The following is a 23,566-nucleotide window of genomic DNA, read 5'->3' on the forward strand; positions in this document are numbered from 1 at the left end:
TCATCTGCAAACTTCTGATCAAAATTTAAGCAAGGGTGAGCTCACTTATGGTCGAGGCTCAGCAAGTGGGGGAAAAACTAATGTAAGTTTAACAAGGTGAGGCTAAGGTTGAGCAGTAAGCATTTTAGTTGGTCAACATTTTATTAACAACACCTGTCTTACTAATAAGTGTGAATTCCAAGTATTCCCATTAAACAAAGGTATAAGAGTATATCAACAACACTTAAGTGAAACCACTTAAGCAAACCATTAGCACATCATCGGATCTCGATTTATTTCCATCTTCAAGTTCAATTATAATGTGAGGAGTCCAGGTTGCTCATAACCGTGAGCACGACTCATATATCAGTTTTACACTCTGCAGAGGTGGCACATCTTTACCCATGAGTCGCGATTCCCTTCTAGCCCGGGTTAGCTAGACCCGTATTCACTTCCGAGGTGAATGGCTAGGGTCTCACTACGAGGCTTCTCCCTAGAGTCCTCATTACGCAAATGCTGGAAATGGTCAACTGCATAAGGTACACCTACCGTAACCAACTTATAGTCTAGACTACAGGGTAAAGCTTTGGGAACTATGCCCGTATCCAATCTGCCTGAGCCGGAACTATAAGCACTTGCCAGATGCCCCCGTTCCGGTCGACCACGACCAGCACCCAACATAAGACTTCCCTAGTTATTTAGCCAAGACCAGAGCCATGATAGTTCTCATGGTAGCACTGTTTTCTCGGGTGGTCACTCCATGTTCCAATTAATATGCAATAATCTTGTTTAACCATCGGGTTAACAACAATAAAGTAAACTTACCATTTGGAACATTAATATCATAAACAGGAGTGACTGCATAAATTTAAAGTTGTAGCAATAGCATAGCTACTTGATTAGATCATAATCCCAGGTTAAACAGGAGTAAGGTTGGAAAGGTTAGGGGTATCTAAATAGGTAACCCATCAAATTATGCATATATATCCAAGAATAAACTTTATTAAATGTATTGTTTGGGATCAAACAGAATATGCAGAGGGAGAAGTCCACTTGCCTTGCTTATTGAAAACTTGAGGTTCTTCCACGGATAGGAATAGATCTTGATTCTTAACTACTAGATCAACCACTGAATATAACACAAACAAACAAGAAGAACAAACACCACTCAATAACATACAACATTCACCATACGTAAAGCTAAAAGAAAGGCTAACGAAAAGAGTGTTTGCTTTTCAAAAACATTACACGCAAGGGTTATAATAAAAAGGTATTCTTTTCAAAAATGTATGATCTATACTTTATAAAACAAGACATGAGCTTAAAAGTATCTTAATTAAAATCTACAAATATTAAGTTCACCAATTTAATCTTTTTATAAATCGTCATATGTGATATGTCTAAGATTAAAGGTTTATAGGATGATAGAACACATTATAACAATATTAAACCTTTTTAACCTTTTAGAGAAGATATATGTTATATATCTAAGGTTAATATGCTACGAAACACGTTATTAATTTAGAAGCATTATGGAACGTATTATAATCCATTGTTAAACATTCACTTATGATAAACTAAGATATAAATCTAAATAGGTTTTATATGAAAAGATCATTATTATTAAACACTTATTTTATGAAAAACTAGGTTATAGGCCTTAAGTGGATTTTCATGTAACAGATAATGAACGATTAACCATCTTTTATTTTTATTAGAAAATACATAGCCTATATTATTATATTTGAAGTCAATATAAAATAACATTTTAAGTTATAAAGGAACTTAAACTCTTATTACTTTATTTTATCCTTTAGGAAAAGCTAAGTGATTCGTATATAATGTGGACTAAATTTTATGAAATCATTAATCATGCCATAAATCTAGTTAAGACCAAATTTACTATCGGTTTGATTAATAAATTATGATAAAGGATAATTAATATATTAATTATCTTTAATTCTATTGTAGGAATAAATTATCTAATTCGTTAGAAAAGAAATTATGTATAAACTATTAGTTTATAAAAGCAATGATCCTTGTTATCTTTTAATTAAGAAATTGTAAATAATCTATTAATTGGACATATGTTTATTTTCTATTTTTATTAAGAAACATATGTCTACATATTCTTTTAAGTTTCTATTTAATAAGGCTATACTTAAACATCTATAACAAATCTTGTTAAATATGATATCTATTAAAAAGGTCATTTTTAAAATTAGAAACAAATTATCTACTTCTTTAGTAAGTAACCTATGTTTATCAATATACTATCAATTTCTTTATTAGAAAAGTATAAGCGCCTAATTAAGTCATTTGAACATTATTATAAATTTTACTATTTCGGTTTTTCTCCTTTCTTTTCTAAATATAATTTATACGTATAACTAAAAATTGTTTATTTATAATTCTTCTGACATTAATATACTAAGAATTAATTGTAAATTACTAAATGGGACTTTTAATAACATATTCATGGTTATTACTACATACATAAATATTCTACGTAATTTAAGTGCTATATTTATGAATACATTTATTATGAATAGTAAAATCTATATTTTCATTTGACCGGAAATATGTGGCTTAATATTTCTTCTATTTCTTCATGCAAATAAGTTTACACTTAAAATACTACTAACAATTATCGTTCCACACACACTAAAGCGAAATCAAATCTGTAAACGTTTTCTAGTATGAAAATCACTGAGTTAGTGAATAGTGACCTTGTTCATTTTCAGAATTATAAAATCATACACATATTCAATGTAGTGTCGCGGGGTTTGATTTTGGCTATCCGTATATATATCGAATCTCTAAAATCATACACGAATCGCCAAATCGCATCAATTTTACAACAATAATTCACAAGATCCATAAATTAATTTAAGACATGATTCAGAAAGTAAATTAGCGGGTTGTCTTCAACCTTGAGTGAACGGAGGGATTTGGTCGCGGTGAGACGAGGCACGACGTTGGGCACGGATGGTCCAGTTGGTGTGTTGCGCGATCGCGTCGACAACGGCCGTCGTAACTCCGGTGATGCGTTTGGATGGCGTGGTGCCGGGGCGGCTTGTGTCGCGGCTCCGCGGGCGGTCCTCCTGGTTGCTCGGCGCGGGCGGGTGAGAGCCGAAGGAAGGGGAGAGAAGGGAGGAGAGAGAAGGGGAGGGAGAACAGAGAGGCGGCGGCTGAGCAGGGGAAAGGGGATTTCCCCCTGGCGGCGGCTAGGTGAGGGGGGCACGGCTGAGGATGTTGGGCCAAGTGGGCCAATTTGGCCGTTAGGTTAGGGTTTAGTTCAGGTTTTTTTTCTTTTTTTATATCTTTTCTAATTTCAAAATATAATTTTAAATGATCCTAAAATTCATAATAATTAAACCAAAATTATTTATAAATAAAATATTTATTTGTGTACTAATAATTATTATATTATTTATTTGAATTTCTATTTAAGAAGAAATGCTTATTAAATATCCAAAATCAATTATGCGCAATCAAAAATTATTCCAAATGAAATAAATAACAAACACTTAAAAGAAAATTAATTACCATAAATATCATTAATAATTAAATGTATTATTTTTATTTAATGATTTTTATAGTTGTTGGCGTTTCGAGACCGGGGGGTCCCTGGGCCGACGAGTAAACTGTCGCCGTGTGCCCCAGCCCAGATGGGTCGGCGCGAGACGGAGCGCGAAGGGGGAAAAAAGGAGACATGCGTGAGAGGTGAAAATCCCGCGGCCTTCGTGTTTGTCCCGCGCCCAGGCCGGGTGCGCTTGCAGTAGGGGGTTACAAGCGTCCACGCGGGAGGGGAGCGAGCGGCCTCACGCGAGCGCCGGTCCCGTCCTTCTTCCCCGCGCGGCCAACCCTCTCTAAGAGAGCCCTGGTCCTTCCTTTTATAGGCGCAAGGAGAGGATCCAGGTGTACAATGGGGGATGTAGCAATGTGCTAACGTGTCTAGCGGAGGAGAGCTAGCGCCCTAAGTACATGCCATCGTGGCAGCCGGAGAGGTCTTGGCACCTGGTTCGTGTGGCGTCGTGGCCGTCGGAGGAGCGCTGGAGCCTAGCGGAGGGACAGCTGTCGGGGCTGTTGAGTCCTTGCTGACGTCCTCTTGCTTCCGTAAGGGGGCTGAGAGCCGCCGTCGTCATAGAGCGTGCGGGGCGCCATCATTACTTATCTGGCAAAGCGAGCCAGATGGGACGCCGGTCTTGTTCCCCGCAGCCTGAGTCAGCTTGGGGTAGGGTAATGATGGCGCCTCCTGTTGACGTGGTCGGTCCGTGCCCTAGGTTGGGCGATGTGGAGGCTCCTCCGAGGTCGAGGTCGAGTCTGTCTTCCGAGGCCGAGGTCGAGTCCGAGCCCCTGGGTCGGGCGAGGCGGAGACCGTCGGCTGAGGCCAGGGCTGAGTCCGAGCCCTGGGGTCGGGCGGAGCGGAGTTCGTCGTCTTCCGGGGCTGAGCCCGAGTCCGAGCCCTGGGTCGGGCGGAGCGGAGTTCGTCGTCTTCCGGGGCTGAGCCCGAGTCCGAGCCCTGGGTCGGGCGAAGCGGAGTTCGTCGTCTTCCGGGGCTGAGCCCGAGTCTGAGCCCTGGGTCGGGCGAAGCGGAGTTCGTCGTCTTCCGGGGCTGAGCCCGAGTCCGAGCCCTAGGTCGGGCAGAGCGGAGTTCGTCGTCTTCCGGGGCTGAGCCCGAGTCCGAGCCCTCGGTCGGGCGGAGCGGAGTTTCCGATGGTGCCTGAGGCCGGGCCTGGCTGCCTGTCAGCCTCACTCTGTCGAGTGGCACAGCAGTCGGTGCGGCGCAGGCGACGCTGTCCTCTTGTCAGACCGGTCAGTGGAGCGGCGAAGTGACTGCGGTCACTTCGGCTCTATCGACTGGAGGGCGCGCGTCAGGATAAAGGTGTCAGGCCACCTTTGCATTAAATGCCCCTGCAATTTGGTCGGTTGGCGTGGCGATTTGGTCAAGGTTGCTTCTTGGCGAAGACTGGGCCTCGGGCGAGCCGGAAGTATGTCCGTTGCTGGAGGGGGCCTCGGGCGAGATGTAGATCCTCCGGGGTCGGCTGCCCTTGTCCGAGGCTAGGCTCGGGCGAGGCGTGATCGAGTCCCTCGAATGGACTGATCCTTGACTTAGTCGCACCCATCAGGCCTTTGCAGCTTTGTGCTGATGGGGGTTACCAGCTGAGAATTAGGAGCCTTGAGGGTACCCCTAATTATGGTCCCCGACAGTAGCCCCCGAGCCTCGAAGGGAGTGTTAATACTCGCTTGGAGGCTTTTCTCGCACTTTTGTGCAAGGGGGACCAGCCTTTCTCGGTTGCGTTTTGTTCTGGTGGGTGCGCGCGAGCGCACCCGCCGGGTGTAGCCCCCGAGGCCTCGGAGGAGTGGTTTGACTCCTTTGAGGTCTTAATGCCTTGCGTGAAGCTTCGGCTGGTCTGGTCGTTCCCTCATGCGAACTGGCCGTAGCCCAGGTGCACGGTCGGGTCCCAAGTTCTCGGGCTGGTATGTTGACGCTGTTAACGGTTTGGCCGGAGCCGGGTTTGCGAGAGCAGCCCCCGAGCCTCTGCACAGGGCGAGAGGACGGTCAAGGACAGACTCGACTTTTTTACATACACCCCTGCGTCGCCTTTCCGCAAGGAGGAGGGGGGGAAAGCGCCATGTTGCCCTCGGAGGGCGCCGAACATGGTGTCTCCAGTGAGCTGCTGGCGGGTAATCCGAGTGGACGCCCGTGCCCCATTTGTTAGGGGTCGGCTAGAGGCCCGGAGGCGCGCCCAAAAGTACCTGCGGGTGATCTGCCGGACCCGGTCCCCTGTCGACGGGGTCCGAGGGCTTGATGCCTCCCTCTGATGGGATTCCGTTACAAGATCGTTCCCGCTGGTCTCGGAAATGTCCTAGGGTACCTCGGGAGCGTAGCCCGAGCCTTGGTTATGTATCGAACGTACCCAGGGTCATCCCTCGCTCTGTGTCTGAGGCGGCTGTGAACCCTTCGAGGGCCAGCCTACGAACCCCTGATCAGTAGTGGGCGCAGAGCCCGAGTGGCCTGAGGCGGCTGTTGAACCCTTCCGAGGGGCCGGCCTTCGAACCTTTGACCAGTAGTGGGTGTGGAGCCCACGCGCTCTGAGGCGGCTGTTGAACCCCTCTGAGGGGCCAGCCTTCGAACCTCTGATCAGTAGGGAGGCTCGGAGCCTGGTTCCTTCACGGAGAAGGATCCTTTTCGGGGTATCCCCCTTTCCCGGTCCCTGTTGTAAGAGAGAGAAAGAGGAAAAAAGAAAAGGATACGAAATCGATTGACATGGCGTACCTTTTTGGACGCGGTCATTATGGCGAAGGCGAAGCGTCGCTTGCTCCTCCTGCCTGAGGCGCCGCCTGTCCCGCCATGGAGTTAATGCGACGGGGCGAGTGGTTCGCGGGGCGGTCGTTGCGCGTGCATGAGCCGTTCGAGGAACGGAACACGGGCGCGCCGTCTTCACGCCGTGAGGGAGGGTTCTCTCGCTGCCCCCGGATGGGACGTAAGCTTGGCTGACGACGTGACCGCTGCTCCTGCCCGCCTGCCACCGCCATTACTGCCGGCCCATTTCTGGCCGTATTGACCGTCGCGCCAGGCTGGCGCTGCTGGGTCATGCGCAGGGTTGCCTCGAGTCGCGGTACTGGTTCCGTAGTCGAGGAGGCGTGGTAGTGGTGCGAGTGGCGGTGCAGTCGCTTGCACGTAGCAACCGGCGCGCCGGTTGCATGACGCGTGGGCCTGGGCCTCCATGCTGGGCGTGTTGGAAGTCGGAGAGGTGCGCCCACTTGGCGTGGTTGCATGCCGCCTGCATGGCTGCCCGCCCTTTCACCCGCTGGTCTAGGCGAAAGTGGAGGGGCGCTTGTAACCGCTGGGCGGTTGCATGCACCGCGCGCGGCGGTTTGGCTTCTTGTGCCCTGGGCCAGCTTGCATGACGCGTGGGACCCAGCCCCCGCGCCGTAGGGGGAGGACGTTGGAGCGTGTTGGAGAAGACTCAGCCCACGACGGCTGGGGACGCAAGTAGGGAGAGTTGCCTTTAAAAGGGGGGCGACCCCCTTGGAAGGCGACCATGTCTTCGCGCTCCCTTATGCATCGTGTCTTTCCACCTTCCGAGCCCCCGGATGGGGGACACCCGCAATCCTTCCGCCTTGTCGTCGGAGGAACGCAACTTCGTGGAAGTTGGTACCTTTCAGCCATCGTTCGGCTTCAAGGATTTTCATCATGCAGCCCGGCTGCACCCCCTCGCCGGCGGTCACCCAAGACAGTGACCTCCAGTTCGATGGCGGGGGAAAGCAGGCCGGGCTGCGGCCTCTGCCCCTCCCTCAGCTTCAAGGATTTTCATCATCAGTGCTGGGGAGGGGAGTGTGCCGAGTTGGGGTCGGTCCCTGCGCGGGCGGCGGCCCGCTCCTTCCCTCAGTGATCGGGGGGATGGGCGTTCGCCGTTCGTGGCGTTGGCAGTTGCCGCGTGCCTGGCTCTCCGGCCCGAGTGGCTTCGGAGCCACTCCCGGCGCCGCCTTCCGCCACGGTAGTTGGAAGAGGTTCTTCCGCCGACGAGATAGCCGGGGCCGCCCTTGGACCGACCTCCAACTCTACGGCGTTCTGCCCATCCTTGCCTCACGAGTGAGGGCACGAGCGAGGGCCTCATGGCAGCAGCATCCGCCCTGAGGTCATCGCTGCTGCTGTTCAGCCCTCCGGAGCAGAAGTCGTCGTCGTCGCCGCTGCCGGAGCGGGCGATGGCGAGCCGTTCGTCGGTCTTGTGTTGCTCCGCAGGCCCCCCAATCGTGTGAGGTTGTTCGTACCTGCGGAGGTGGAACCGGGGTTCCGTTTGTAATGGCACCTTGAATGCCAGTGTTTTTGTTCATTGTGGCTGTCGAGGCCTGAACATGTATGTAGTTTCGGCATGGAGCCGTGTTTTTTCCTCATTTCGAGCACTAAGACTCGCCTGTTGGTTATCTGAACTGCTTCACCAAGCGTGAGTCGCCCCGTGCAAAGGTGACGAGTGAGGTATCCGTATCCCGGAGGTGTAGGAGTCCCTCGGCTCGGTCGGCCTTGCTGTCCGAGGCTTCTCTCACTTAGTTAAAGGAACCCCTCAGCCGCTCTTCGATGAGCCGAAGCCAGGGGTAGCAGTGTCAGCACGGACAGAGGCAGAGTTGGCTCGAAAAGAAGACTTGGTCGGCCAGAGCCTGGCCGGGTCGTCCACTGGCGGGACCGATGCCGGAATTGAGTTGCCGAGGCCTCGGGCCGGGCTGATGTCTTCGGGGGACAGCTGGCCGAGGCCTCGGGGTGACCGGCCGAGCCGTCTGCTCGAGCCGGATTCTTGGAGAAGACCCTGGTGGCGATGGCCCGGGCGTGGTGATGATGTCGTCCTTCAGAGTGGAGATCCTCCGACCGTGTCGCCGTACGAGGCTAGGTCAGACCTCGCCGAAGGTGTATTTGACGCCGAGGGTGCTGCTGCTCCCTTCAACTGTCAAGATCCGAGCCTGCAGGACCAGATTATCTTGTAGTGTGTGTTTTCTGTGGCCACCGAGGCCCAAACACACCGTCGTCGTGTTGTAAAGCTGCGCTTCTTTTCCTCTTGTTTCGAGTATCTGGACTTTTTTGTCGGTAACAGAATTGTCTGTGCGAGCGAGAGTTGCTTTTCACGGAAGGCGATGAGTGAGGTATCCGTATCTCGGAGGCGTGGGAATCCCTCGGCTCGGTCAGCCTTGCCGCTTACGCGCACTCTTGCCCGTCCATAGGGTTCTATCACCGACGCAGTCGAGAAGGCCCGAAGAATCGCTTCGGTAGAGGGGCTTTCGAGCGTGAAGACTTGTTCGGTCCGCGGAATCACTTATCCGAACGCGAGTTACTTATCGCAAAAGGTGATGAGTGAGGTATCCGTATCCCGGAGGCGTAGGAGTCCCTCGGCTCGGTCAGCCTTGGCTGCTTACGTGTACTCCCTCGTTTTTAGGATCCACTTTCGAAGTAGTCGAAAAGCACGAAAGACATTCTGGCAGAAAAGATCTTTTTTCGAGGAAAAATTTCGACGCAGAGGGGGTTCCCCCCTTTTAGCCCCAAGGGAGGGTCGGGCTTTGCCGAGGCAAGGCTGACCCTTCCTTGATGACTAAACTTTGCGTAGGAACGAGGTATACGAACAACTTGAAAGCATCTTAAGGGTAGAAGCGACGTAGCTGTTGGATGTTCCAAGCGTTGCTGTAGACCTCGCCTTGGCTGTTGGCCAGCTTGTATGTTCCGGGCTTCAGAACTTTGGCGATGACGAACGGCCCTTCCCAGGGAGGCGTGAGCTTGTGCCGCCCTCGGGCATCTTGTCGCAGCCGAAGCACCAGGTCGCCCACCTGGAGGTCTCGGAACCGAACCCCTCGGGCGTGGTAGCGTCGCAGGGACTGCTGGTACCACGCCGAGTGTAGTAAGGCCATGTCCTGAGCCTCTTCCAGCTGGTCCAGCGAGTCTTCTCGATTAGCTTGGTTGCTTTGGTCGGTGTAGGCCCTCGTCCTCGGGGAACCGTATTCTAAGTCTGTGGGCAAGACGGCCTCGGCCCCATAGACTAGAAAGAACGGCATGAAGCCCGTGGCTCGGCTCGGCATTGTCCTCAGGCTCCAGACCACCGAGGGGAGTTCCTTCATCCATCGCTTGCCGAACTTGTTGAGGTCGTTGTAGATCCGAGGCTTGAGTCCTTGTAGAATCATGCCGTTGGCACGCTCTACTTGCCCATTCGTCATGGGGTGAGCCACGGCGGCCCAGTCCACCCGGATGTGGTGATCCTCGCAGAAGTCCAGGAACTTTCTGCCGGTGAACTGGGTGCCGTTGTCGGTGATGATGGAGTTCCGGACCCCAAAGCGATGGATGATGTTGGTGACGAACACCACCGCCTGTTCGGACCTGATGCTGTTTAGGGGTCGGACCTCGATCCACTTGGAGAATTTGTTGATGCGACCAACAGGTGCGTGTAGCCCCCGGGTGCCTTCTACAAGGGGCCGACGAGGTCCAGACCCCACACAGCAAAAGGCTAGGTGATGGGTATCGTCTGCAGGGCCTTAGCGGGCAGGTGGGTCTGCCTTGCGTAGAACTGACACCCTTCGCAGGTGCGGACAATTCTAGTGGCGTCGGCCACCGCCGTCGGCCAGTAGAAACCTTGTCGAAAGGCGTTTCCAACAAGGGCTCGAGGGGCTGCGTGATGGCCGCAAGCCCCCGAGTGTATCTCTTGTAGGAGCTCCTGGCCTTCGGCGATGGAAATGCATCGCTGGAGGATGCCTGAGGGGCTGCGGTGGTAGAGCTCCTTTCCATCTCCCAGCAAGACGGACGACTTGGCGCGCCGCGCCAACCGGCGAGCTTCGGCTCGGTCGAGGGGTAGCTCTCCTCGGTGGAGATATTGCAGGTACGGGGTCTGCCAGTTTCGATTAGGCGTGACCCCGCTTCGCTCCTCCTCGATGCGCAGTGCCTTATCCTCGGGGACCGAGGGCACCTCGGGCTGGGCCGAGGGTGCCTCGGTGCGAGCCGAGGGCACCTCGGACTGAGCCGAGGGTGCCTCGGGCTCGGCCGAGGCCTTCTCGGGCTCGGGCGTGTCGTCGGTCTTGACGGAGGGTTGATGCAGGTCTCAGGAGAAGACGTCCGGGGGAACCGTTGTCCGCCCCGAGGCTATTTTAGCCAGCTCGTCCGCAGTCTCGTTGTAGCGTCGGCCGATGTGGGTGAGCTCGAGCCCGTAGAACTTGTCTTCCAGGCGCTGAACCTCATCGCAGTAGGCCTCCATCTTCGGGTCATGGCAGTGGGAGTTCCTCATGACTTGGTCGATGACGAGCTGCGAGTCACCGCGAGCGTCGAGGCGTCGAACCCCAAGCTCGATGGCGATGCGCAAACCGTTGACCAGAGCCTCGTACTCGGCCACATTGTTGGACGCCGGGAAGTGGAGGCGTAGCACGTAGCGTAGGTGCTTCCCGAGGGGCGAGATGAAGAGCAGGCCTGCGCCTGCCCCTGTCTTCATCAGCGACCCGTCGAAGAACATGGTCCAGAGTTCTGGTTGGATCGGAGCTGTTGGGAGCTGGGTGTCGACCCATTCAGCCATGAAGTCCGCCAAGACCTGGGACTTGATGGCCTTCCGAGGGGCGAACGAGATCGTTTCGCCCATGATTTCCACCGCCCACTTTGCGATTCTACCCGAGGCCTCTCGGCACTGGATGATCTCCCCCAGGGGGAAGGATGACACCACAGTTACCGGATGAGACTCGAAGTAGTGCCGCAACTTCCGCCGCGTCAGGATCACCGCGTACAGCAGCTTCTGAATTTGCGGGTAGCGGATCTTGGTTTCGGACAGTACCTCGCTGATGAAGTAGACTGGCCTCTGGACGGGCAATGCATGCCCCTCTTCTCGTCTCTCAACCACAATCGCGGCGCTAACCACCTGAGTGGTCGCGGCGACGTAGATCAAGAGGGCTTCTCCGGCAGCGGGGGACACCAAGATGGGCACGTTTGTAAGGAGCGCCTTCAGGTTCCCGAGGGCTTCCTCGGCCTCAGGGGTCCAAGTGAAGCACTCGGCCTTCCTTAAGAGGCGGTACAGAGGCAGGCCTCTTTCACCGAGGCGTGAGATGAAGCGGCTCAGAGCCGCAAGACATCCCGTGACTCTCTGTACGCCTTTTAAGTCCTTGATGGGCCCCATGCTGGTGATGGCTGCGATCTTCTCCGGGTTGGCTTCGATGCCCCACTCGGAGACGATGAACCCCAAGAGCATGCCTCGGGGTACCCCGAAGACACACTTCTCGGGATTGAGCTTCACGCCTTTCGCCTTGAGACATTGGAATGTCACTTCAAGGTCAGAAAGGAGGTCGGAGGCCTTCCTCGTCTTGACTACGATGTCATCGATGTAGGCCTCGACCGTTCGGCCAATGTGTTCGCCGAACACATGGTTCATGCACCGCTGGTACGTTGCACCCGCATTCCTCGAGCCGAACGGCATGGTGACATAGCAGTACATGCCGAAGGGCGTGATGAAAGAAGTCGCGAGCTGGTCGGACTCTTTCATCCTGATTTGGTGATACCCTGAGTAGGCATCGAGGAAAGACAGGGTTTCACACCCAGCAGTGGAATCCATGATTTGATCGATGCGAGGCAGAGGGTAGGGAACCTTCGGACATGCTTTGTTTAGACCAGTGTAGTCTACACACATCCGCCATTTCCCTCCTTTCTTTCTCACAAGCACAGGGTTGGCAAGCCATTCGGGATGGAATACCTCTTTGATGAACCCTGCTGCCATTAGCTTGTGGATCTCCTCGCCGATGGCTTTGCGCTTTTCTTCGTTGAATCAGCGCAGAGGCTGCTTCATGGGTCGGGCTCCAGCTCGGATATCCAGCGAGTGCTCGGCGACATCGCTCGGTATGCCGGGCATGTCCGAGGGACTCCACACGAAAACGTCGGCGTTTGCGCGGAGGAAGTCGACGAGCACTGCTTCCTATTTGGGACCGAGCTCGGAGCCGATCCGGATTTGCTTGGAGGCGTCGCCGCTGGGGTCGAGGGGGACGGACTTAACCGTCTCCGCTGGCTCGAAGTTGCCGGCGTGGCGCTTCACATCTGGCGCCTCCTTAGAGAGGCTCTCTAGGTCGGCGACGAGGGCCTCGGATTCGGCGAGGGCCTCGACGTACTCCACGCACTCCACGTCGCATTCGAACGCGTGTCGGTACATGGGGCCGACGGTGATGACCCCGTTGGGGCCCGACATCTTGAGCTTGAGGTAGGTGTAGTTGGGGACGGCCATGAACTTCGCGTAGCATGGCCTCCCCAGCACTGCGTGGTAGGTTCCTCGGAACCCGACCACCTCGAACGTGAGGGTCTCCCTTCGGAAGTTGGAGGGTGTTCCGAAGCAGACGGGAAGGTCGAGTTGTCCGAGGGGCTGGACGCGCTTCCCGGGGATGATCCCGTGGAAAGGCGCAGTGCCTGCCCGGACCGAGGACAGATCAACACGCAGGAGCCTGAGGGTCTCGACGTAGATGATGTTGAGGCTGCTGCCTCCGTCCATGAGGACCTTGGTGAGCCTGACGTCGCCGATGACGGGGTCGACAACGAGCGGGTATTTCCCCGGGCTCGGCACATGGTCGGGGTGGTCGGCTTGGTCAAAGGTGATGGGCTTGTCGGACCAGTCTAGGTAGACTGGCGCCGCCACCTTTACCGAACAGACCTCCCGACGCTCTTGCTTGCGGTGCCGAGCCGAGGCGTTCGCCGCCTGCCCACCGTAGATCATGAAGCAGTCGCGGACCTCGGGGAACCCTCCTGCCCGGTGATCTTCCTTCTTGTCGTCGTCGCGAGCCCTGCCACCCTCCGCGGGTGGCCCGGCCCTGTGGAAGTGGCGCCGAAGCATGGCGCACTCCTCAAGGGTGTGCTTGACGGGCCCCTAATGATAGGGGCACGACTCCTTGAGCATCTTGTCGAAGAGGTTGGCACCTCCGGGGGGTTTCCGAGGGTTCTTGTACTCGGCGGCGGCGACAAGGTCCACGTCGGCGGCGTCGCGTTTCGCTTGCGACTTCTTCTTGCCTTTCTTCTTGGCGCCGCGCTGAGTTGACACCTCGGGGGCATCTTCCGGCGGGCGGCCCTAGGGCTGCTCGTCCTTCCGGAAGATAGCCTCAACCGCCTCCTGGCCAGAGGCAAACTTGGTGGCGATGTCCATCAGCTCGCTCGCCCTGGTGGGGGTCTTGTGACCCAGCTTGCTGACCAGGTCGCGGCAGGTGGTGCCAGCGAGGAACGCGCCAATGACATCTGAGTCGGTGATGTTGGGCAGCTCGGTGCGCTGCTTCAAGAATCGCCGGATGTAGTCCCGGAGAGACTCTCTCGGCTGCTGTCAGCAGCTTCGAAGGTCCCAGGAGTTTCCAGGGCGCACGTACGTGCCCTGGAAGTTGCCGGCGAAAGCTTGGACCAGATCGTCCCAGTTGGAGATCTGCCCCGAAGGCAGGTGCTCCAACCAGGCGCGAGCGGTGTCGGAGAGGAACAGAGGGAGGTTGCGGATGATGAGGTTGTCATCGTCCGATCCACCCAGTTGGCAGGCCAGCCGGTAGTCCGCGAGCCACAGTTCCGGTCTCGTCTCCCCCGAGTACTTAGTGATAGTAGTCGGGGTTCGGAACCGGGTTGGGAACGGCGCCCGTCGTATGGCGCGGCTGAAAGCCTGCAGACCGGGTGGTTCGGGCGAGGGACTCTGATCCTCCCCGCTGTCATAGCGTCCCCCACGCCTGGGGTGGTAGCCTCGGCACACCCTCTCGTCGAGGTGGGCCCGACGGTTGTGGTGATGGTGCTCGTTGCCGAGGCGACCCGGGGCCGCAGGCGCTGTGTTGCGCGTGCGCCCGGTGTGGACCGAGGCTTCCCGCATGAATCGGGAAGTCGCGACGCGATGTTCCGAGGGGTACCCCTGCCTTCGGGAGGCGGAGCTTTCGGCCCGTCGGACCGCGGCGTCCTCCAGGAGATTCTTGAGCTCTCCCTGAATTCGCCGCCCCTCGGTGGTTGATGGCTCTGGCATCACGCGGAGGAGCATTGCCGCTGCAGCCAGGTTCTGGCCGACTTCACTGGACGCGGGTGGCGGCCTCATCCTGACATCGTCGGCGATGCGGTGCTGGAAGCCCTGGGGTAGGTGACGCACTTCTCCGGCCAGAGGTTGGCCCGCCCATTCCTGTCCAATGTCCCGGCGGATTGGCTCAAGCGTTCCTGCTCCCTCGTCGAGCTTGGCCTGCACCCCGCGGATTTGCTCGAGCTGTGGGTCATGACCCCCCGCCGGAACGGGGACCACAACTAGCTCCCGTAGGATGTCAACGCGAGGCACAGGCCTAGGGAGATCACCGTTCTCCGGCATACCCAGATGGTTGCCTTCGGAGGGACCCCCTAGATCGACGTGGAAACATTCACGACTTGGGCCGCAGTCCTCGTCGCCGAGGCTGCGGCTACCGTCGGAACAGTCTGAAAGGCAGTAGTCACACACGGTCATAAAGTCCCGCATGGCACTGGGGTTACCAAGTCCGGAGAAATCCCAACAGAAGTCGGGCTCGTCATCTTCCTCGGACCCCAAGGGCCCGTAGGTCGAGACGTCCGTCAGCCGGTCCCAGGGTGATCGCATACGATACCCCAGAGGGTTTGGACTCGCCTCTACGAGAGCGTCCACCAAAGCGAAGTCGCTTGGCGGGTCGAGGGCGAATCCAAAAGGTGTGAGATGGGAATCGGTGGGTACCTCTTGGTCGACGGGCGGTGACGAAGTCACGTCGGGGACGGACTGCACCGTCGTCTCAGGTACGAGGGTGACGCCCAGCAAGTCCTTCGCGAGCATGCTAGCGTCGTCCGTTCGCTTGGGATTGGCGCGTTGCGGGGAGACGGCGCTCGTCTTCGTCTCAGACGCGAGGTCGATGCCCGACGTGCCCTCCGTTGGGGCGCCGACGCCGTCGACTCGCTCGACAGCCGACGAGGTGCCACCTCCTGCTTGGCCTTGGTTGCCCCGCCTCCTCCTCCGTCGGCGGGGGAGAGGACGGGGCGAGCTCGAATGTTGTTCTTCCACCACGCGGGGTAGACATCGTCGATTCCGCTGCCGGCGGGCGGGCTGTCGACCGCCATTGTCGCCGTCGCACGGCGGGGGAAGGAGTATCATGTCACAGCTGCCGTCGAGGGACATGAACTCGAGACTCCCGAAACGGAGCACCGTCCTGGGCTGGAAAGGTTGCTGAAGACTGCCCATCTGGAGCTTGACGGGAAGCTGTTCGTCAACACGCAGCAGGCCCCTACCTGGCACGCCAACTGTCGGCGTTTCGAGACCGGGGGGTCCCTGGGCCGACGAGTAAACTGTCGCCGCGTGCCCCAGCCCAGATGGGTCGGCGCGAGACGGAGCGCGAAGGGGGAAAAAAAGGAGACGAGCGTGAGAGGTGGAAATCCCGCGGCCTTCGTGTTTGTCCCGCGCCCAGGTCAGGTGCGCTTGCAGTAGGGGGTTACAAGCGTCCACGCGGGAGGGGAGCGAGCGGCCTCACGTGAGCGCCGGTCCCGTCCTTCTTCCCCGCGCGGCCAACCCTCTCTAAGAGGGCCCTGGTCCTTCCTTTTATAGGCGCAAGGAGAGGATCCAGGTGTACAATGGGGGATGTAGCAATGTGCTAACGTGTCTAGCGGAGGAGAGCTAGCACCCTAAGTACATGCCATCGTGGCAGCCGGAGAGGTCTTGGCACCTGGTTCGTGTGGCGTCGTGGCCGTCGGAGGAGCGCTGGAGCCTGGCGGAGGGACAGCTGTCGGGGCTGTCGAGTCCTTGCTGACGTCCTCTTGCTTCCGTAAGTGGGCTGAGAGCCGCCGTCGTCATAGAGCGTGCGGGGCGCCATCATTACTTATCTGGCGAAGCGAGCCATATGGGACGCCGGTCTTGTTCCCCGCAGCCTAAGTCAGCTTGGGGTAGGGTAATGATGGCGCCTCCTGTTGACGTGGTCGGTCCGTGCCCTAGGTTGGGCGATGTGGAGGCTCCTCCGAGATCGAGGTCGAGTCTGTCTTCCGAGGCCGAGGTTGAGTCCGAGCCCCTGGGTCGAGCGAGGCGGAGACCGTCGGCTGAGGCCAGGGCTGAGTCCAAGCCCTAGGGTCGGGCGGAGCGGAGTTCGTCGTCTTCCGGGGCTGAGCCCGAGTCCGAGCCCTGGGTCGAGCGGAGTGGAGTTCGTCGTCTTCCGGGGCTGAGCCCGAGTACGAGCCCTGGGTCGGGCGAAGCGGAGTTCGTTGTCTTCCGGGGCTGAGCCCGAGTCCGAGCCCTGGGTCGGGCGAAGCGGAGTTCGTCGTCTGCCGGGGCTGAGCCCGAGTTCGAGCCCTGGGTCGGGCGGAGCGGAGTTCGTCGTCTTCCAGGGCTGAGCCCGAGTCCGAGCCCTGGGTCGGGCGGAGCGGAGTTTCCAATGGTGCCTGAGGCCGGGCCTGGCTGCCTGTTAGCCTCACTCTGTCGAGTGGCACAGCAGTCGGTGCGGCGCAGGCGGCGCTGTCCTCTTGTCAGACCGGTCAGTGGAGCGGCGAAGTGACTGCGGTCACTTCGGCTCTGTCGACTGGAGGGCGCGCGTCAGGATAAAGGTGTCAGTCCACCTTTGCATTAAATGCCCCTGCAATTTGGTCAGTTGGCATGGCGATTTGGTCAAGGTTGCTTCTTGGCGAAGAATGGGCCTCGGGCGAGCCGGAAGTATGTCCGTTGCTGGAGGGGGGCCTCAGGCGAGACGTAGATCCTCCGGGGTCGGCTGCCCTTGTCCGAGGCTGGGCTCGGGCGAGGCGTGATCGAGTCCCTCGAATGGACCGATCCTTGACTTAGTCGCACCCATCAGTCCTTTGCAGCTTTGCGCTGATGGGGGTTACCAGCTGAGAATTAGGAGCCTTGAGGGTACCCCTAATTATGGTCCCCTACAATAGTGTTACAAATCTACCCCTCTTAAAAAGATCTCGTTCTCGAGATTAAGGAAGGCTAGCATGAAAGCAAAGGAGATACATGGTTATTTGTAGGTTCTTAGTTCTCATTGAACTCTTTTAATATCAAGGAACTTCCTGTCTTCTTTGCTCCGCAATGTATACTAATCAAGCGACCTTCATCATCGTACTTATAAAAAGGTTGGTCTTCTGAATTATTGCTTAGGTCATGCTTGGCAGCTTTCTTCTCTAATCGGTCTAGATGTTTCTTGGGGCATTCGTGAATAATATGTCCTTCATTTTTGCAGTAGTAGCAAGCACCTCTTGCTTTGAGTTCTTTGCGAGTCAACTTTGCTTGACCAACAGGGGGTGAGAGTTGACTGGGTGTCTGTATCTCATATAGCTGAGCCTGACTTGATTCTTCTGTTTGGGTATCCATGTGTTTCGTGGCTTTTGCTTGTGGTTGAGGTGGACTAATCATGTATCCAAACATTTTTCTATTCCTTTTGTTGTTCTTCATTCCATTCATCGAATATTTCTGTGACTCATTTTTCTCGTTCATAGTCGTTAAGGTAGGAGTATTGTCATTGGCATCATTTACTTCATTTCCATTGGGGTACATCATCTAGTCAGAGGGTAAAAGAGTTAGTGAGACAGACTACATAAGAGGCTTGTATGACATTGAGATAAAGAGCTTAACACAACATTTTTTATTTCCAAAATAAGATTAGTTAAGGAACAAGGATGATTTCAGATTTCTCCTAGCTTCATCATACTTTGAGAGTGTACAAGTGTTATAATCCTTAACAGAGATCTTTTGAACTTTATAGATTTCAAAGCATGATATCCAAATCATCTTTTTGATCCAACAATATTTCTTTGAGAACAATTTGAGAGAAAGACTTGAGCGGGACTTTAGGGCAACTAGAGTAGAGCATCACATTGTTTGCATATAGCAGATGACACCATACTCTATTCTCTTTATAAAGAGGCAAAACACAATAGGTGCGAGAGATTCTCCAAATTTATTCATATATCACTTAGCACAATTACAAATCTTGAAAAGGGCAACACTTTGACATTTTTTTCATGAGACATACTCCTTCTAGCTAAATGATATATTATTCTTCCTTGTAAGATGCACCAATCAGAGGTAGATGTCGATTGTCTTCAACTACTATTCTTTCTCCAGATGGGGTTTTCAAACATATGGTTCTCTTAGTATGTTGGATTACTGCCTTAGTTCTTTGTAACCAATTCTTTCCAAGAATCACATCCTTTCCCATTGATTCTATCACTATAAGATCAACTAGAAAATATATACCTTGTTTTTAACACTTACTTTTGGACATATGTAGTTCACTAACATTTTCCTTTCGAGTGCACTGATGATCTTCCTTGATCTCAAGGGACACTTAAAGATACCATACTTTGTTGCAAACTGGGCACTGATAAAAGAATGTGTTGTACGAGGATCATACAACACGGTGGCGATGGTTGTGTGAATGACCAGTGTTGCAAAAATTACTGCATTATCATTTGGAATGGTTCATGTCACTGCATAACTTATCCTTCCCATGGACTTTTTTCGTTGGTTATTCTTTGTTGATGCATGAGTTTGAGGGTGTTGTCTTTTCTTTTGGACCTTATTGATCTCCACATCCTTCTTAGGACAACTATTAACAAGGTGGCCGATATCACCACAGCCAAAGCAAGCACGACTTGATAAGTTACATGGTGGAGTTGTCTTTACGTTGTTGGTAGAAATTTCTGTGCATTTTTGTTCATATTCCATGTCTGAAGACTGAGATAGCTTCATCTTGGAGGTGATCTGTGGTGAACTCTTCTCAGGACAATTACGAAAGTAATGACCTTCATGTCCACATTGATAGCAAGCTTTTCTTGAAGTTATTTCTTGACCTTTTCCATGTTTCCCTTTTTGTTTCTTGGACCTGATGCGACCATGAGGCTTAAACTGTGTGCACGTAATAGTCCATCCATCAATGTAACACTCCTGTGTTTCTTCTTGGGACTGGGCATCCTTGTGACGTTTCCTTTTCGGAATACTTTGCAATTCATCAACTGACAGTGCATTAGGTATGAGAGACTTTACTATTAGTTGTTCAGGGGGAGACATCTGTCTTTTAATGCCAGAAAATAAAATCTGGTTCTTCTGTTTTGTAGTTTCACTTTCATTTGCATTGATTTGGCGACAAGGAATTCCATAGTACTCACAACAACAACATGTTCCAAGGTCACTTGTCTGTTGGTTTGGTTATGCATCCTTTTGTGTCTTGAATGTCTATTCATCAGCTGTTTTATTTATAGTGTTGTTTTGACTTGCCAACACACCGCATTCTTTGCATTTAGTGACATCACTTGCAGTTGACATTCCAAGAACTGACATCTGTATGGGTATGGAAGAATGGAAGGGACGAAAGTGTTGAGCAAAGACAGATTATAGAGAGCAGAGAAAATCCATCTATCTAAGGTTTTACTTGGCTAACTGATGTCATTGTGGACAAAAGTCACACAATACACCAACAATCATTTCAAAGAAGCAAATCAAACATGAACACAAAGGACAATGAACTCAAGCATACCAGCACAACACAATCCAATTCTACTCATTCAACCAAAACAAAAGGTGAGACAAGGTTAAGAATAAGAAAGATATTATAATATCAAGGAGTTGGGTAAGAATTATCAAGGAGTTAGATAAGAAATATTTGTCGGTGGCCAATAGTGAAATAAGATAACCATGAACTATTAAAGTGAGGATAAATGATATAACCAAGGATATGAAGTGAGTTAGGGAGAAAGTATTATCAAGGAGACAAAATAGAGAACAAGCCTGGTGTTGCCGATGACGGGGTCGACAACGAGCGGGTACTTTCCTGGGCTCGGCACGTAGTCGGGGTGGTCGCCTTGGTCAAAGGTGATGGGCTTGTCAGACCAGTCTAGGTAGACTGGTGCCGCCACCTTTACCGAGCAGACCTCCCGGCGCTCCTGCTTGCGGTGCCGAGCCGAGGCGTTCGCGACTTGCCCACCGTAGATCATGAAATAGTCGTGGACCTCGGGGAACTCCTCTGCCTTGTCGCCCTCCTCCTTGCCGTTGTCTTGGCCTTTGCCACCTTCCGCCGGGGGCCCGACCTTATGGAAGTAGCACCGAAGCATGACGCATTCCTCAAGGGTGTGCTTGACGGGACCCTGGTGATAGGGGCACGACTCCTTGAGCATCTTGTCGAACAGGTTGGCCCCTCCAGGAGGCTTCCGAGGGTTCCTGTGCTCGGCGGCAGCGATAAGATCTGCGTCGGCGGCGTCGCTTTTCGCTTGCGACTTCTTTTTCGCCTTCTTCTTCGCGCCGCGCTGGGCGGACGCCTCGGGGACGTCTTCCTGCTGGTGCCCCTTAGGCTACTTGTCCTTCCGGAAGATGGCTTCGATCGCCTCCTGACCAGAGGCGAACTTGGTGGCGATGTCCATCAACTTGCTCGCCTTGGTGGGAGTCTTGCGGCCCAGTTTGCTCACCAGGTCGCGGCAAGTGGTACGGGCGAGGAACGCCCCGATGACATCCGAGTCGGTGATGTTGGGCAGCTCGGTGCGCTGCTTCGAAAACCGCCGGATGTACTCTCGCAGGGATTCCCCTGGCTGCTGGCGGCAGCTTCGGAGATCCCAGGAGTTCCCAGGGCGCACGTACGTGCCCTGGAAGTTTCCAGCGAAGGCTTTGACCAGGTCGTCCCAGTTGGAGATCTGCGCAGGAGGCAGATGCTCCAGCCAGGCTCAGGCGGCGTCGGAGAGGAACAGGGGGAGGTTGCGGATGATGAGGTTGTCATCGTCCGTTCCACCCAGCTGGCAGGCCAGCCGGTAGTCCGCAAGCCACAACTCCAGCCTTGTTTCTCCCGAGTACTTAGTGATGGTAGTCGGGGCTCGGAACCGGGTCAGGAACGACGCCCATCGTATGGCCCGACTGAAGGCTTGCAGACCTGGTGGTTCGGGTGAGGGGCTCCGATCCTCCTCACTGTCGTATCGTCCCCCACGCCTGGGGTGGTAGCCTCGGCGCACCTTCTCGTCGAGGCGGGCTCGACGGTCGTGGCGGTGGTGCTCGTTGCCGAGGCGACCCGGGGCTGCAGGCGTCGCGTCCCGCGTGCGCCCAGTGTGGACCGAGGCCTCCCGCATGAGTCGGGAAGTTGCTGCGCGATGCTCCGGGGGGTACCCTTGCCTTCGGGAGGCAGAGCTCTCGGCCCGTCGAACCGCGGCATCCTCCAGGAGATTCTTGAGTTCTCCCTGGATACGCCGCCCCTCGGTGGTGGATGGCTCCGGCATTGCTCGCAGCAGTATTGCCGCTGCAGCGAGATTCTGGCCGACCCCGCTGGAAGCCGGGGGCAGTCTTGCCCTAGCATCATCGACGATACGACGCTGGTCGTCCCGAGCCTGATGACGCGCTTCTCCGGCGAGTGCTCGGCCTGCCCACTCCTGCTCGATGTTTTGCCGGAGCTGCACAAGTTGTCCTGCTTCCTCGTCGAGCTTGGCCTGCATCTCACGGATTTGCTCGAGCTGTGTGTCCTGACCCCCCGTAGGGACTGGGACCACAGCTAGCTCCCGCAGGATGTCAACGCGAGGTGCAGGCCCAGGGGGATCGTCATCCTCCGGCATACCGAGGTGGTTGCCTTCGTCGTGACCCCCTAGATCGACGTGGAAACATTCGCGACTTGGGCCACAACCCTCGTCGTCAAGGCTGTGGCCATCATCGGAGCAATCGGAGAGGTAGTAGTCACATGCGGTCATGAAGTCTGCATGGCACGGGGATTACCGAGCCCGAAGAAATCCCAACCGGAGTCGGGCTTGTCTTCTTCCTCGGAACCCGGGGGCCCGTAGGTTGAGACGGCCGTCAGTCGGTCCCAGGTTGACCACATATGGTACCCCGGAAGGTTAGGATATGCCTTAACGAAAGCGCTCACCGAAGCGGGGTCGCTTGGTGGATCGAAGCTGAATCTGAAAGGCACGGGGTGGAAAACGGACGGTACCTCTCAATCGATGGACGGTGACGAGGTCGCGTCGGGGACGGACTGCACCGTTATCTCAGGTACGAGGCTAACGCCCAGCAAGTCCTCCGCGAGAGTGCTGGCGTCATCTGTCCGCTTGGGGCTGGCATGTTGCGGGGAAACGACGCTCGTCGTTGTCTCAGGCGCGAGGACAACGCCCAACATGTCCCCCGCTGGGGTGTCGGCGTCGTCGACTCGCTCGACAGCCGACGAGATGCCGCCTCCTGCCTGGCCATGATTGCCCTGTCTCCTCCTCCTGCGGCGAGGAGGGTGGCAGGACAAACCCGGATGCTGCTCTTCCGCCACGGGGGAAGACATCGTCGAGTTCGCCGCCGCCGGGCGAGCTGACGGCCGTCGTTGTCGCTGTCGCGCTGTGGAGGGAGGAGTACCATGTCGTAGCTGCCGTCGAGGGACATGAACTCGAGACTCCCGAAGCGGAGCAGCGTCCCGGGCTGAAGAGGTTGCTGGAGGCTACCCTTCTGGAACTCAACGGGAAGTTGTTCGTCAACACGCAGCAGGCCCCTACCTGGCGCGCCAACTGTCGGCGTTTCGACCCGGGGGGTCCCTGGACCGACGAGTAAAATTGTCGCTGCGTGTCCCAGCCCAGATAGGTTGGCGCAAGATGGAACACAAGGGGGGAAAAACGCGACTCGTGTTATCCTGCGCCAGGGGGATGCGCTCGTAGTAGGGGTTACAAGCGTTCGCGGGGGAGAGAGAGCGAGCCTGTTCGTCAGCCCGTCCTCCCGCGCGACGACCCTCCCGCATGAGGGCCCTGGACCTTCCTTTTATAGATGCAAGGAGAGGGTCCATGTGTACAATGGGGGTGTAGCTATGCGCTAACGTGTCCGGCAGAGAGGTGCCTGAGCCCTGTGTACATGCCAACGTGATTGTCGGAGAGGTGCTAGAGCCCTATATAGCGGTATCGTGGCCGTCGGAGGAGCGCTTGAGCCCTGTAGAAGCACAGCTGTCGGGGCTGCTGGGATCTTGCTGACGTCTCCTTGCTTCCGTAGGGGGCTGAGAACCGCCGTCGTCATGGACGCACGCGGGGAGCCATCATTACTTGTTACCGGGGCGAGCTTGGATGGGACGCCGGTCTTGTTCCCCCGTAGCCTGAGCTAGCTAGGGGTAGGGTAATGATGTATCCCCCATGGCATGGTCGGTCCGAGCCCAAGGTCGGGCGAGGCGGAGACTCCTCCTGAGGTCG

Source organism: Zea mays, chromosome 5, assembly GCF_902167145.1.
Source record: "Zea mays cultivar B73 chromosome 5, Zm-B73-REFERENCE-NAM-5.0, whole genome shotgun sequence".
Lineage (NCBI taxonomy): Eukaryota > Viridiplantae > Streptophyta > Magnoliopsida > Poales > Poaceae > Zea > Zea mays.